This window comes from Triturus cristatus, chromosome 6, assembly GCF_964204655.1.
Source record: "Triturus cristatus chromosome 6, aTriCri1.1, whole genome shotgun sequence".
NCBI lineage: Eukaryota > Metazoa > Chordata > Amphibia > Caudata > Salamandridae > Triturus > Triturus cristatus.
In genome coordinates, this window is record NC_140589.1 from 1,125,726,900 (window position 1) to 1,125,742,634 (window position 15,735).

General features: G+C 44.6%; 1 protein-coding gene across 4 annotated transcripts in view; it reads left to right on the plus strand.

Moving 5' to 3' along the window:
* The window catches only part of GNPAT (glyceronephosphate O-acyltransferase), a 654,210-nt gene that overhangs the window by 494,518 nt on the left and 143,957 nt on the right, over positions 1–15,735 (plus strand). The gene's annotated exons all lie outside the window — the stretch shown is intronic.

A 15,735-nucleotide genomic window follows, 5' to 3' on the forward strand; every position in this document is an offset into this window, starting at 1 on the left:
TCTGTACCAAAACAGCGATTAATCACTATTAATGCACTACTAAAAAGGGCACCGATAGGATTTTAGTGTCAGACTTCAGTTCGAGTTTCTTTCCGGAGTTTATTGCACGGAATATGTGACGAGAACACAGTAGAGTTAGATATTTTTGCTTCCCTCAAGGCAGATAAGTTAAGCTCACCTCTAGGTTCCAGATCAAGCGTTAATTTAGTTTTAAAAGATCCATTTTAAGGCAGCTTGCTTTATCTCCTAATATAAGCTCTGTTTCTTCGGTTGCTTATCTGGCAGCAGAGTTGCTGTTCAATACATATAAATTAACCTTATTATAAACCATATCCCGCTGGTATTGGCTCATAGTTTAGTTCGTAGCTGCCAAGTCTTGAGGGTGACTCTTTGTGACAGTTTTATGTTATCAGTGTGTTTGTGTGGCATTTCAGTGTTGTTTTTGTGATTCAGGATGGCGTTTCTTTGCGAACACAACAAAGCAGTTGTCTCCATGTAATCTTGTATATATTTGAAGTAGACCCTTTTTGCTACGCAGCGGTGTGCAAACAGCCCTAAAACAACCCAGAATGCAAGGTGAACTTGCCTATAAGACTGGGACTAGCCGAAGGCATTGTAATTAGCTGGCAGTGTGGCAGCTATCCTGGGCTTATCACTTCTTTTTAGACCCACCTCCAGCACCCCTCCCCCTGCCCCCCTTCGCTACCCACGTAATTTTAAATGTAGAACAGTTCTCTGTTCAGTTTTATAATGCAATATTTATAACCGTCAAGCATCCATTTGATCACCACTAAAGCTAATGTCATTTGTACTTTATTCCACACAAAGCGAACAAAGACTGCATATACTGAACACTTTATCTTGTAAAAGGAGCGCTCAGGAATGGGTCATCCATATCTTTAACACCGTATGTCGACGCACTATCAAAAGAAATTATTTCCTTGACCTCAGATGAATTGAAGGCAGAGTAGACCCTGCCCGGACTACATCTTGTGACTTTGAGGTTATGGACAACTCTCTTATTTTATTTTTATTTATTTTGAAAGTTGTCTATAGCGCAAACGTGACCCAGGCGCTTTACAATTAGGATAGGTAATACATGAATATGCATAAAACAACAAGATAGTCGTGCATCACAGTTAAGATAGGGCGGAAACAGACCATGGAGAAGAATATTTGATAATATTCACTACATAAATGAGCATGGCAGGGGAATGCTGGGATTCAAAGTTGTCCCATCAGTCTACTCGTCAATCAGGGGGCATTCAATGAGCAATGTGGCCAGGGCTGTTTTATGGCAAAATCTTAGACATTAGGATTTTTTTAACTTCCTTTTTGAATGTAGTAGAGCAAGAAATTTGTCGTATTTCCGGTTGAAGAGAGTTCCAAATCTTTGGGGCAGCACCTGAGAAGGCTCTTTGACTTTCTCATTTTGTGGAAGATCTGTGGTTTTAAGAGCATTGAACTTGCACTTCTTGACTGTCTGCAACCTTCAGATAGTTCTAATCTTTGAGGTAGATAAGTGGGAGTCTTGAGATGTAGGGCTTTGTGGGTCATGCAGGCTACCTTTAGCTTTATTCTAACCTCAAATGGCAGCCAGTTTAGGGATTTAAGGGCTGGGGATGATGTGCTTGTTTCTTTTTGAACCAGTGATAAGTCTAGCTGCAACATTAATTGAGTCTCTTAGTGGGGCCAAGTTATATTTGGGAAGTCCACAGAGCGTGGAGCTACCATAGTCTAGCCTAGGCAGTACCAGAGCTTGAACCGCCATCTTTAGGTCCTCTTGTGAAAGGAATGGTTTTAGGTTCCTTAGTGTGTTTATCTGGTGTTTAGCCCCCTTGCTTAAATTGCTAATATGATTCTGCATGTTCAAGTGCTTATCAAGTGTGATTCCGAGGGATTTCGCAGAATCAATAACGTGAGGAGTGCAGTTGAAGGCCATAAAATATTTCAGCCAGTGGTCGATCTTGAGGGTGTGATTAGGCCAAGCGATGAGAAGGAATTCTGTTTTGGAGGTGTTGAGCATGAGTTGGTTGTCAGTTAGCTAGTTTTGAGTATCCATAAGGGTAGAGTTGAGTGAGATGAAGTCTTCAAGGGATGTGATTTTCAGATAAAGTTGAGGGTCATCCGCATACATATGGAAGAGGATGTTCGCGGTGTTCAGAGCATTTGCCAAAGGTTCTAGGAACAAATTGAAGGGGATCGGTGTTAGAGCAGACCCCTGTGGAACCCCCATAGAAACTAAGGAGGGTTGGGATATGGATTGATTTACCTTGTCTTTTTGTGATCTATTGTGGAGGAAGGAAGTAAACCATCGCAATACCGGACCTGAAAAGCCCATCCTGTGTTCAAGGATGGATAAGAGATTGTCGTGGTTAACCGTGTCAGAAGCTTAAGAAAGGTCAAGGAGAATCAGGAGGCATGATTCACTGTCGTCTAGAATTTACAAGGTGTCATCTATAATGTGAGTGAGAGCAGATTCTGTGCTGTGACCTCTTCGAAACCCGGATTGATGTTGGTCCAGAAGTTGGAAATAATCCATGTGTGGACAAAGTTGCATCTGCAGGAATGTTTCCAGCAGCTTAACCAGTGTGGGGATGGTGCAGATAGGCTGGAAGTTATTAAGATCAGATCTGTCTGTATTAGGTTTTTTTAGAATGGAGGAGACCTGCGCTACTGTTAAGCAGTCGGGTATCGTGCCGTGCGACAGCGAGGCATTGACAATCTATGTTCATAGGGGGAGGATGGTGTCCTTGATATCTTTGAAGATGGGTGGTTGTAGCGGGTCAGTGAAATGGTTAGATGGGTTGATCCCCTGCAGAGTGTTGTAAACATCTCTTTCGTTGAGGGTAATAAAGGAGATCCAAAAGGCGTTGTTCCTGGTGCCAATACTGCAGGGAATGATCCACTAATGGTGATCTGGAGCAGGCCTCCCGGATATTAGGAGAATAGCCCTTTTTGCTTCAGGTCAGTACTGATGCTTTTTGTTTTCTCAGTGAAGAAGGCCGCCATTTCGTCTCATGATGGTGGGTCATCGCCAAGGTCAGAGCTGTTATGTGTCTTGCCCGATTGTTTAACAATTTCAAACAGTTTTTTGGGGTGGTTGTTGGGTTGATTGAGTTGTGTTCTGGCGGCGAGTCATACACCGAAAGTTCCAAGTAAGCATAGGAAGATTAATATGACTCTGTTGAATTATTTAACAGGGGCTGTCGGGGATATAGAAAGACAGATTAACTCTGTGGAGGAAACACTAAACATTGAAACAATAGACCCCATATTACCACAACATAAGATAACGGATAACACTGTGCCAAGTGATGTAGGGGTGGCAGAGAATGATCTCCCCGATAATGTTATCCATGTGCAACAAGAAAATGGGTGCATTCAGGATATTTCTGATAAGATTTCTGTTGGGACAATAGATAGTGATCCTTTACCTCCACCAAATAAAACCTGTAAATTAACCAATTTGAAGTCAGTAAATGACATCGTAGAAGACGTAGTTGTAACCCACCCGACTTCTACTTCCATTCCCAGACTATCCAAAACCCACCCAAAAAAGCCACTGGGGAAATTGCAGGGCGTTAAAAACAAAATGCAGAAGGAGGTGGGCATTATAAGTGCCCCGAGGGGGAAAAAGCCTTGTAGTGAACCCATATGCGAATCGGTAAATTTGTATTCAGTTATTAAAGACCTAAAGGAGTTTGTTACACAAACAATAAATACTCTTGTGAGCAGGCTGTACAAAATAGAAATAGGCCTGGATAAAGTGATAGCGGCTCAGTCCAAGGCCTTACAAGAAAAGGATGCAGTTAACCAGAAGTCAATAGGTGCCTGTGAACATCCAGAAAAGGCAGTTTTAAAAAAAGCAACTCCCCGGCTTGATAAAAGAGTATCAGTTGTAAGTGAACAGGGTGGCTGCCAGGATTTGTATCAAAATGTACCTGCAATTACATTAAATAGCACCACATTAGACGGTAAGACACTTAGGCGCAAAGAATTGGGCGTGGAAAGCCACAAGTCATGTGAAAAACGGAAGGGCGGGTAAAATATAAATATGGTGGTGGATAACGCCCCTGGGGCGAGGCACAGAGTTCAAACATTCAACCTTCCACCGGCTGCTATACCGTACACTATCATCTTAGCTAACGCTCCTAAACTAGACTTAGCAGCAACAGAAACTTGGCCCGCCCTGAGAAATAAAACTATAAATTGGTTGGGAAATAGGACAGGTTTAACAAATGCACTTTTTAGGGAATTCAAGATGGTGAGGAGAATTGATTGGGTAGGCAATAGCAGTAAACTTTATGAAGGAGACTGCATAGTGCTCTCGTTAGGATCACCAGCTCTGGTTAGAAAAATCTTAGCAAGAACATATCATTCAAACCAAACCGATGCTAGTATCCAAGTTCGCCAACTAGACTTTTTTTTATCGCTCGTTAACCACAAATATCCCCGAAAATCATGGTCCTCATGGTTGGAACAGGGAAGGCTTCTGCTATAATTTAGCAGTATCAAACAGATTTGGGCCCTTAACCACTTGGACGAGAATGAATGACAACCAATTAATAGGTCTCTGCCTAGGAAGATGAATCTTTTTACCACTGAAAAACCAGGCGTATCAATCATGCAGGACTTGATTTAGGTTGAGCAAGCGGATGAAAGGGAAAGCGTCCCAAATAGGAATAATGTTTCTGAGGGGTTCCTTATGGACACAACTGACCATCGGGCAGGAGCATGTAGTATCTGTTTCTGGAATGTTACAGGATTAAAGAACAAAGTGAACGACCCGATCTGGCTGAACTTCATCAGTAACTTCGATGTTCTGTGCTTACAAGAGACCTGAGTCATTAATAGTGTACACATTAATGGATTTAAAACATACCATACACCCGCAATTCAATCACCTAGTGGACGCCCGAAAGGGGGGCTATGTGTCTATGTCTGAAATTTGCTGGGGGCATGTAATATTGAGATGGTGAGTGCTGATATCTATTATCAAATCGTCCTAATATACATGGATTCTAACAGTGTATTGGCTCTAATTAACTTTTATAACAATGTGGATAAGGCCCAGCTGGGAGTCGTATTAAGAGAAACTGAGTGAGGATATTAGTGGTTTAGAATTAAAAGATGATGTTGACTTCATTCCTATCTGGGGCGGTGACTTTAATATTAGCCTGTGCCCTTTTGCTGAAATAGGGAAGTGTGGCTTAACTTTGGATAAGGATGATCCCCCGATTCATTTCCAACACTCAGATAAAGGAGAGTTGTTTAATGATATCATGTTTAAACATGATTTTGGATTTTCAAACCGCCTATGCATGCCTAAGGTGGATTTTGGCTACACATTTATAGGTAGAGGTGCGAAATCAATTATTGACTTTATTATTATGCCAAATTGCCAAGCAAGTCACGTGAAGGGGTATAACATTCACCAAAATGTTATGAGTGACCACTTGGCAATTAGCGTGAACATAGTCATCTCAAATAGTGCATTAAGGAAAACTTGCAATAATACAGCATGGGTGCAGAATATAGAACTGGGAAGGAAAAATTGGTTATGCAATCCGCCGGACTAGCTGGGACTCAGTAGAGTTAAATAAAGAAATAGTCACAAAGGCATTAGACTCAATTCTAATATGTTTAAGTGATAGCCCAACACATGATGATGTTTTAAAAGCTTTTAATTGTATTACTGAGACGGTTAAGAACACGTCAGTGGAATGCAAAGGCACAGGTAACTTTAGGAAGGGATGGTTTGACAAAAATTGTACTAAAAGCTATTCAAATTTAAAGCGCGCTCTACATAGAGCGATAAGAGATAATAGTGAGATCAGGACCTGTAGAAAGTTGTATAATGCAGCCAGGAAAAATAGGATGAACGAGTTGAAAGATAATGCGTGGAAGAATCTCAGCGATGCTGCCGAGAGTAAAGATACCCTGAAATTCTGGGCGGCAGTGAATGCCCCATTCCTAAATGATAATTTGGATGACCCATCAATTGAGGTGGCCATCGAGGAAAGAACCTGGATAGACTTTTTTACAAACGTCTACTCGAAACAGAAAGGTATAGAGGAAGTAGACCAGAGTCAAGAACTAGAGAGGGCAAAGCAGAAATCTACGCCTATTCACTTGCATATTTCACTCCAAGATGTTAATACTGGAGTAAAGGCAAGCAAGAGTGGCAAGGCTCCCGGCCCTGATGGGATACCAATTGATCTTTATAAGTCAAATATGGAGGTATGGGGCCCTATTTTAACTAGGGTTTTACAAGCATGCTGCGAAAATGGATTTATAGATACTTGGTCTGAATCAATTATAGTCCCTTTTTTAAAAGGGGTGAGCGGGAGAATCCTGCTTGCTACCGCCCAATATCTCTGCTGGACTCTCTAATGAAGGTAGCAGGCAGGATCGTTTTAGACCAACTACAAGCTTGGACTGAAGAAAACTGTATTTGAAGTGACGTCCAATATGGTTTTAGAGCTGGCTTAGGAACCAACAAGCAGATTTTGAACCTTAGCATTTTTATTGGTAAATATACGCAGGCAAAGTCAGGGAAATTATATTTGGCTTTCGTTGACCTCACAGCTGCCTTCGACTGCGTAATTCACAATAAGCTGTGGGAAGTTCTTAACGAATTAAAAGTCGACCCTGTTTTAATCCAGTTTTTAAGACAGTTATATTCTGGAGCCATTGCAAAAGTCCGTTACGGAACAAAGGGTGAGTGCACTGCGCCATTCAAGGTGGAGAGGGGCGTAAGGCAAGGCTGTGTTTTGGCACCACTCCTGTTCTCATTATATACTAACGCTCTGGAACAGGAGTTGGTGTCACACACTAGGGACCCACCAACGGTAAATGCGCGCCTGATAGCCACTCTCCTCTATGCTGATGACGCGGTACTTATGGCCCGCACCCAGGTTGGCCTACAGAGGGCGCTCTCCTTTTACACTAATTATATGGATAGGCTTGATTTAAAGCTGAACGCAAAGAAAAGCTTTGTTATGTCATGCAGGAGAAAGAAAAATAACGATAGAAGCTACCAGGCGGGGGGGAATAGGGTGGAAACCATCAACTCGTTTAGTTACCTGGGTGTCCTTTTTAATAGAACCGGCTCTTGGACTCCGGCTGTTAAGGCCAGGAGTTTACTTTTCATGAAGTCCATTGCGGCCTTAATAAATTTTACAAGAAAACTGGGGAAAAGGCCACCTGAAATCCTATTAAAAATGTATCAGGCAAAATGCGTGAGCATAGCAGTTTATGGGGCAGCCATTTGGGGTTTCCAAGAGTGTACATCAATTCAACGTATTGAAAATGGCTTTTTAAGGTTCATCTTGGGAGTCCCAGCGAGCGCCCCAGTTTTTAATTGTCACAGCGAACTAGGAGTTGCATATATTTCCGATTTAATCAAAGTTCAACCGATTCGGCTGTGGCATAGAATTTGGACTTCGGCTAGTACTGGCCTTAATAGGGAAATAATAATGGATGCCATGAGATTAGATAACGCCGGCAAAATTGTTTGGCTTAAATATGTAAAAAAAAATGTGCAGGACATTGGACACCCAGAGTTCTTCACCTCGCCTGAAAATATGAATCTTATTAATCGGAAGGAATTCAAAAAAGTTTGTATGACCAACCTAGAAGAAATTAGGTTAACTCTTGAGATGAACAAAAGTATGGTGGTTAAACATCAAATAATCACCATAACATGCGACATCCAACCATATCTATTATGTGTTATAGGTGGATACGATAGATATTTGCTAACAAGATTTAGATTTGGGACTTTCCATTGTCTGATTACCCACCCAGCCATTAATGATTGGTCAAGGGAACTTTGTTGATGTTCCTGTGACAATATTTCATTACAATCAACATTACATGCAATTTTTTTCTGTAAATTTTATATCAATGAAAGGCGCAGATGGTTAATACCTTTATTAAAACAAGGAGGATGGAGGCAATGTCGCCCCGCCCTTGTGTACTTACAGATGTTGGGAAATTTTTATTGCATTGGTTCTGTGGTGGGTTTTCTAAAGAGCGGGTTGTGGACTAGGAAACGCCTAAATAATTAAATTACAAGAGATGTAATAGGTCGGAATTATCTAGGGCGAGATGGCTCGTTTCAGGAATTATAGATCCCTCGTATGCACTTCACGAATTTCTAGGATTTTCTACCCACGAGATGTGTATTGATGAATTATAAGTGTAATTTATGCTGAAATACTTATTCTTTTTAATATGCCTGCTTTTATGATTTTAATGTCTAAAATCGAATAAAGCTCGTTTTGATTTGAGGTGAATTAGATGTTCAGTGGAGGGTACTGATCTCCAGGATCTTTCAGCTACCCTTAGGTTGCGGCATTCAGAGTTTAGGTTGTTGAACCAAGGTTTGGAGATTTTGAGGGAGGCATTTCTTTGTTGTAGAGTGGCAATTTCATCCAGGATGCCAGCGATGGTGGTGTTCTAGAAATCCCTGAGGACATGAACATCAGACATGTCTGATTGGGGAGTCAAGGCCTTTCTACAGCGGGTTGCTAGATCCATAGAATTGATATTCCTTGGGTTCCTTTTCCATTGCTTCATTTTCTTGGGTTAGACCCTCTTCGGTGACACCTCCTTGTTAATAAGGAAGAAGATGCTGTAATGGTCAGACCAAGCGCAAGGGATAATGGCATCTATTGAGTTGGGTTTTCCTTAGGAGTTGATGAGGTCCAGAGTTTCACCCATGTTATGGGTTGGGCTCTCTCAATATTGTGTCAGCTCGTGCTCCAATAGGAAGAATGTTAGACCGTTTACAGCTTGATTGTTTGGGTTAGACCAGTGAAGGTTTAAATCTGCCAAGAATATTTGGGAAACTAGGGTGTCATCATTGGATGAGATGATTTCCATGAATTATTCAATTAAGGAAAGATTGTCTCCGGGGGGTGGTAGAATGTGTGCAATTTGCAACTAGGCAGTGATTGCTAGAGATGTTGATGCATAGGTACTCACTGGAGGTCAGAGCGGAGGGATCAGAATGTTAGACCGAGAGTGTATTTCGTTGTATGCAGGCTAATCCTCCACCCTGTTTTATAGATCTGTCCAATTGAATTGTGTCATGGCTAGGTAGGACTAGAAGGTCAAGGATAAGGGTGGACGAGCTTTGAGGACGATGATATCAAGCTCATTGTTTTGAATGAGGTCAAAGATATCGGCTGTGTGTTTACTCGCTGATCCTCAATTGACTAGTACACATTTCAATTGGAGAGGTGTGTTGGCGGTTGGAGTCTGCATGATGTTCACTCGATTGAGGTTGTCATTGTTGATAACTCTGAGGTTGTGGGAGGGTTCCCTGGTTGAATTGGCATGGATGGCTTGGATTGAGCTCAGAAGGATCTTGCATGAGTCCAGAGGGGCCTTGTAGGTGTTTAATGGGAGGGCATAAGAGAGGATAATCAATATCACTGTTTGATAGCTCTGTCTTCATTCTTCTTGGGCAGGAGGGGGCATCAGGGACGGATAAAGGTTTCCAGGTAAGGTGCAAGGGACGCATGTCTAAGACGGCGACTGCGCTTGTGAGGCTCAAGGGCTGTCTCCCTAGTGCGGATAGCGTTCTTCAGCAGGGAGAGATGTTCGATAGAGAGGGCTTTCAGTTCCTGAAATTCATCTGAGAGTAGGCGCAGGTGGAGAGAGATCTCTTGAGGGTGGCCAGCCAAGACTGAGTGTTGGATAAAGGTCAGTGGTTGTGTGGATAGTTCCGCCAGGGATGTTTTATCTCCAAGGATATCTGGTGGGTCAATAGCGGCAATTGAGATGTCAGTGGGAGCCAGTGCTTCAATGATGTCTTGTGTAGTACCAGTTGGTGTGGCGAGATGATAGGGGGATGGGGGGGTGGGGTGAGCTAGATGTAATGGATAGGAGGTGGGTGAGGGGAAGTGGGATGGAATGGAATGGCTAGAATCCGTGGAGGGCACTGGCCTAGACTCCGGTTGAGATGGTGGTGTGTTTGGTATCATGCAAAGGAGGTCACCAGGAGAGAGAAAGGGCAGTGGAGCATGAGGGGATAACCTGCCACTGGGATCGTGGCATGACCGCTTAGTGATCAGGGAAGTATATATCGATGTAGAGCCATTAGTCCTCTTAATCGATGGTCGGGTGGAGTGTGAGGGGTCTAGTGAAACTAACTCGGGGGATTGAGAGGATCCGATATCAGATAGTGGGTGGGGGGTATGAGGGGTTGAGGACCTCCCAGGTGCAGGTGCAGGTGCAGGTGTAGGTGTGAGAGTGATATCGTGTGTTGTTGGATGGATTAGGCTGGGAAGATTGGACCTGGAGATCGCTGCTTTTTTGAGAATAGGGAAGATACTATCCATCTTAGCTAAGTTGTCATTGAAGGCTTGAATTAGGATAATACCATTGTTGTAGGGGATGATGGTGGCATTCGCATTGAAAAAAGGCGAGGGCGAGGCTGAAAGTTTGAGCCCATGTGCGGTTTTCCAGGTACCTGAAATATGAAGCATGAAGCAGAAGACCGACCTCCAACATGCTAGTTTTCTATAGTAAAAGATGAGGTCATTAGATAGTGTACCCTTGTTGTCAAAAAAGTAAACATCTGATATAAATGTTCGGGTTGGGTTTTGAGTAATCGGTCTTTGTGTTTTTGGGCCACATTTTTGGGTATGTTAGGTGGGTAAATAACAGTGAAGGAGTTGGGTCCTGCGGGGAAAGACATATCCATTATGTGAGAGGCCAAGGTGAAACCTTGTGAGGGTGGGAGCAAAATTATGGGATCCTAGTGTTTGTTTTTTCATTTTCATATAAAGAAAAGACCAATTGGCGATGGACCTAGTTGCCTGACTAAACTGCTGATGGTATGTAAGGGGTCAGAGAGAGACAATCAGGCCGGTAAGAACAGAGGCCGAGCCCCTTTATAATGTGCCAATCATTAGGATGAACCAGATGATAGACCTACACGTTTTCTTCTTAGATGTATTAGATTGCACATAGGATAGAGACAGAGCCCCTTATCGTATGACCTACAAGTTTCCCTCTTAGAAGTATTGGAATGCAAAAAGAGTAGTGCCAGTGAAAGATGAACCAAGTCCTCTTTTAATTTCTATGACCGCCTGTGCCTGTTTCCCTATGGGCTGATAGTGGTGGCGTTTTTCAAAGGAAATGGAAAGGAAAGAAATGGATTCCAGTCCAAGACTGATTTCCAGCTGCCGTGGTTGACCTGACTGGAGCCCGGCCCTCCCCGCCGCTGTCCCTGGGCGCTTGTATATAGGGGCCATAATGACCAAACATATATGATTTGGCTCTGGTGAGCATTAAGGGGCGAGAGATATGGAAAGTCTGGACGAGATCCCCAGCAGCTGAGCTATGCAAGAACTGGCCTGTGCAGGCAAACCCGGACGGGGCGTTGATGAGGCACCTGCATAGTGCCCCTCAACTCCCCGTCAACGAGCACGCCAAACAAAACTGAGGTTCCGGTCATAGGGCGAGTTGGGCGGGACGCCAGAACCGCTGCTAGGCTACATCGCAGGAGAGCCGGATCCCTCCATCAAACCCAGGCAGGCTGGTGAGGGTTCGACTGCAACCACTGCACCTCAAAGGAAGTCCATGTTCTCCGGCCAGGCAGCGGCAGCGTTCCGAGTCGCAGGCAGATCCAGACCTGCCCAGAGGTGACTGGGCATCCATGCGACGGCGGCCAGATTCAGTTGGCTGTCCAGTGAGCAGAGGGAGCAACTCCGTGAAAATCTCCCGAGACCGTTAACAAGTACGCCGACAAGGCTGAGGTTTTGTTCATGGGGAAGAAACGGGTGCGACGCTAAAAATCGCTGCAACTTTACATCGCAGTGGAGCCGGATTCAGTCACCAACCTAGGCAGGCTGGTGAAGGCTCGACTGCAACTGCTGCACCCCAGGGCTTCCACGGGGCCCGATCATCTCTGGCAAGGCAGCCGCAGCGTTCCGAGGCACAGGCAGATCCAGCACTGTGCAGGCTCAGAGGCTACTGGGCCTCCATGCGAAGGCAGGCAGATCCAGCAATCCGGTCTACGATGAGCAGGAGCAGCTCAGTGAAAAACTACCTAGATATGTAAAAAGCAAGGCGAGTATCAGACTGGTGAGTAGTAAACACCTCCTTCATTGTAATGCCCAACAATGTAGATGTGGATGGTTGGGTGTCAGCGGGATATTTACCAGACGGTGATCCCAGAACCCGGAGCTTGTTTGCAACGCTCCCGCTCGGCGGCCATCTTCCCTTCAACTCGATGCATGATGGTCCGTCACCAATATTAGTTGCAGGAAGGGCTTAAACTGCTGAGCAATTAATTTAAATAAATGGATATTATGTCATAAGATTTTTCAAACGGAATGTTATCTCACCATATCTGACTCAGCTTACATTACAACGCTCCTCCCTGATACTAGCACCCAGGTGTTGCGAAGAACAATCAACAGAAATTAAAACATAATGTGAATTATATGCAATTCCCCACTCCATGGAACAAGCTTTGAAATCAGGTGTGCCTGTTCTTAGAAAGAATGCAAAATCAATAAGCTTAGATTGGCCTGGAGTTAAAGTAAAGTTTCCATGTGATCCCATTTTATGTTTGAAACTTACCAGTCCTGACTTTTTTGCCAAAAATAATTTGCGTTCCAGGACACGTAGTTCTGCTTTTTACCCATTTTAGGCAGGGACTTCTCATTTCAAACATGCAAATAGTGTTTGGGTGCTTATAATACTGATATACTTGATAGAGTCCCAAATCTATCCTTTAAAAAAAGCAATGTTCCTTACAATTTAAGCACTAAAGAAATTGGAATAATATACCATACTTAGCAATTAAAATAACGCATTTGACAACATTACAGCCTGTATAGGGTATACATTACTTGTGCAGCGTGCAGACGTTCCAACTGTAAACAATTGATGTAGGACCTTTAATTTTGATAAAGATGACACCCTTAGCAATGCATGCCGCAAAAAAAGATACACGTGATAATGTCATATATATTTTAACTTGCCTCACTCACGCAAAATTTTCAACTTTCTGTTCTAACAATCTACTCCGAAACACTACAGAAGATAAGCTGTGAGCAAATCTTTGGGCGTTGTGTCAGACCAAAGGATCCTCGGAGATGGGTTATAGCACCTGACCTTGAAGAGAGTGGGGAGGGGGTTTAAGAGAGCACATTTGAGTTGCTATAGCCTTATAGCCCGTCGTAGCGGGCTATACCGGCTATTAAAGGTCCGCTACCGCGTTCAAGGCCCGAGCCGAAGGCTAGGGACTTTAACAAGTTAGCGGGACTTTAATAGCCGGTAAAGCCCTGCTACAAAGGGTTATAAGGCTATTAGAACATTCTGCCACAAGAGGGCATAATGTTCTGACAAATAAAACAAAGGCCTCTCGAAGCTCGAGGGGATTTAAATCCCCTCGAACTCCGAGAGGCCTTTGTAAGACATTGGAATGTTGCTCTGCGGGCCTTTACCGGCCCGTAGAAGCAGGGAACACTCCATTGTCTACAATGGAGCTCCCAACATTCCAATGTTCTAATTGGTGTTAGAAATGGGTTCTAGTTGTCAGTGGTTTGTCCACTGTCCAAATAGTGACCCTTACTCTGGCCAGGTAAGTTAGTTACACCCTCAAAATAACCCGTGCTCACCCCCTTGGTAGCTTGGCAAGAGCAATCAGGCTTATCTCAAAACCAATGTGTAAAGTATTTGTGTACACACACTCGCACACACACACTCACTCACACTCGCACACACTCACACACACACTCCCGCACACACACTCCCGCACATTAATACAAAAGAACTCCACACCAGTTTTAAAAAAGTAGCCAATATTTATCTGATTAAAACAAGGCCAAAACAACAAACATCCAACACACACAAGTCAAGATATGAATTTTCAAATATTAAATAAAGTTATAGCTCTTACAAATCAGTGGTTGCGCTTGACCAGGACAATGTCGCTTAGATATGTTGAAATCAAAGTTGATGCATGGTGCAGGGGAGGTGAGGTGTTGAAAAAGCAGTTCATGCATTGGTTCCTTACTGCTATGCAGGTCGTTAGCACGGTAACGCTCGGGGAGAATACATTGCGCACAGTAGGGGATGCGTCACTTGTAACAAGGGATGCGTTGGTTCCTTAAGGCGGTACCGTCGTTGAGCTGTCCACACGTGTGGACGGTGGGTGGCGCAGGGGAGGTGATGCGTCGTTGGCGGGCACAATACCATTGTTCCTTACTGCGTGCAGTGTCAATGATGAAATCGGTGCCCAGGGACGGTGTGTTGATGCTGCGCTGAAAATCACGTTGCGCTGCATCAATTTCAGTGTCGTAGCAGGCCCTGCCCTATGTTTTTTTTTTTTTTTGTTTTTTTTTTTTAAAACCTTTATTTTCAAAAGTCAGGACACAGCTATTCAGCCGACAACCCGGAGGTTCGGCAGCATCGGTATATAGCAACAGAGATGCGTCCCCAGTACCGTGAAAGGAGAAGTGCAAAGGTTCAATTTTAATTAAACACAAAAACACACAACAAACCCCAGCAAGGCAAGAACACTGAAAGCCCATGGTGAAGCCCCCCAGGGGAGGACGGACCCCACTCATCTACCAGTTACAGTACAGTGTAAAGAGGAAGAAGGGGGACAGCAGAGGCCAAAAAAGTCCATTAACCATACTGAGCTGGAAAGAAGGTTAGGAGGAAAGCTGTTCCTCGGGAGGATCCAGATCCGGGGCAAGACATATTCCCCCCCTGTATTGATTCCACCGCCCCCAGATGGCGTGCCACTTCCGGGGGCGGCCTCTAGCGCAATAGACCGTCTTCTCCCTTAACATACTCCAGTCCATATTTTCTTTCCACGCGGTCAATGTGGGGGGCCCCGCGGAGCCCCACAATCGCGCGATATCTCTCTTAGCGACCATGTTACCCAGAGTCACCCATTGGGTCTGTGCCTCATCGTGGTCAGTGGGCCCCCAGACATTCAGGAGGCAACACCGCGCTTCCGGCTGCATAGCAATGCCAGTCACCTCCCCCATCACTGCATGGACTCTCCTCCAGAATTCCGTAATGACACCACATTCCCAAATGATATGCAGGAATGTACCCACCATACCACATCCCCTCCTGCATAGGCCGTCCTCCGAGAATCCCATGTGAACCAGCCTTGGCCCCGTCACATACACTCGATGCAGTATTTTAAGCTGCACCAGCCTCAGACGCGACGGGATCGCGACCTCCTTAGGAGAGGAAACAGCCGACTGCCAATCCTCATCATCCAACTCGAGGCCATCCCTAGTCCACTGGTCCCTCAGCCCCAAAAGCATGTCCGCCCGGACGCTGATCAGTTTCTTATAGATGAGCGAGATCGTGCTCTCGGGCATATGGCCATCAAGGACCCGGTCCTCCAAAGGAGAGGACTCGGGCACCTTCTCACCCTCTACGAGGACTGATCGGAGGGCGTGACGCACCTGAATATATCGGAAATACTCGGAGGGCCCCAGCTCATACTCCGTCTGCAACTCTTCAAAGGACTTCACCTTCCCCTTATTCAGCACATCTCCCACCCTGGAGATGCCGATCAGGTCCCATTTATCAAACCCTTTTGTGTGCCAAAGCCTTCCCAGTCTCTCCGATTCAAACAGCGGGGTAGCGAGGGTGAGCCTATCCTTCCAGCCCAGCGAGTCAGTTGCCATCTTCCACACACGCACTGCCACACCAGTGGGCCCCGTGAGGGACGAGTCT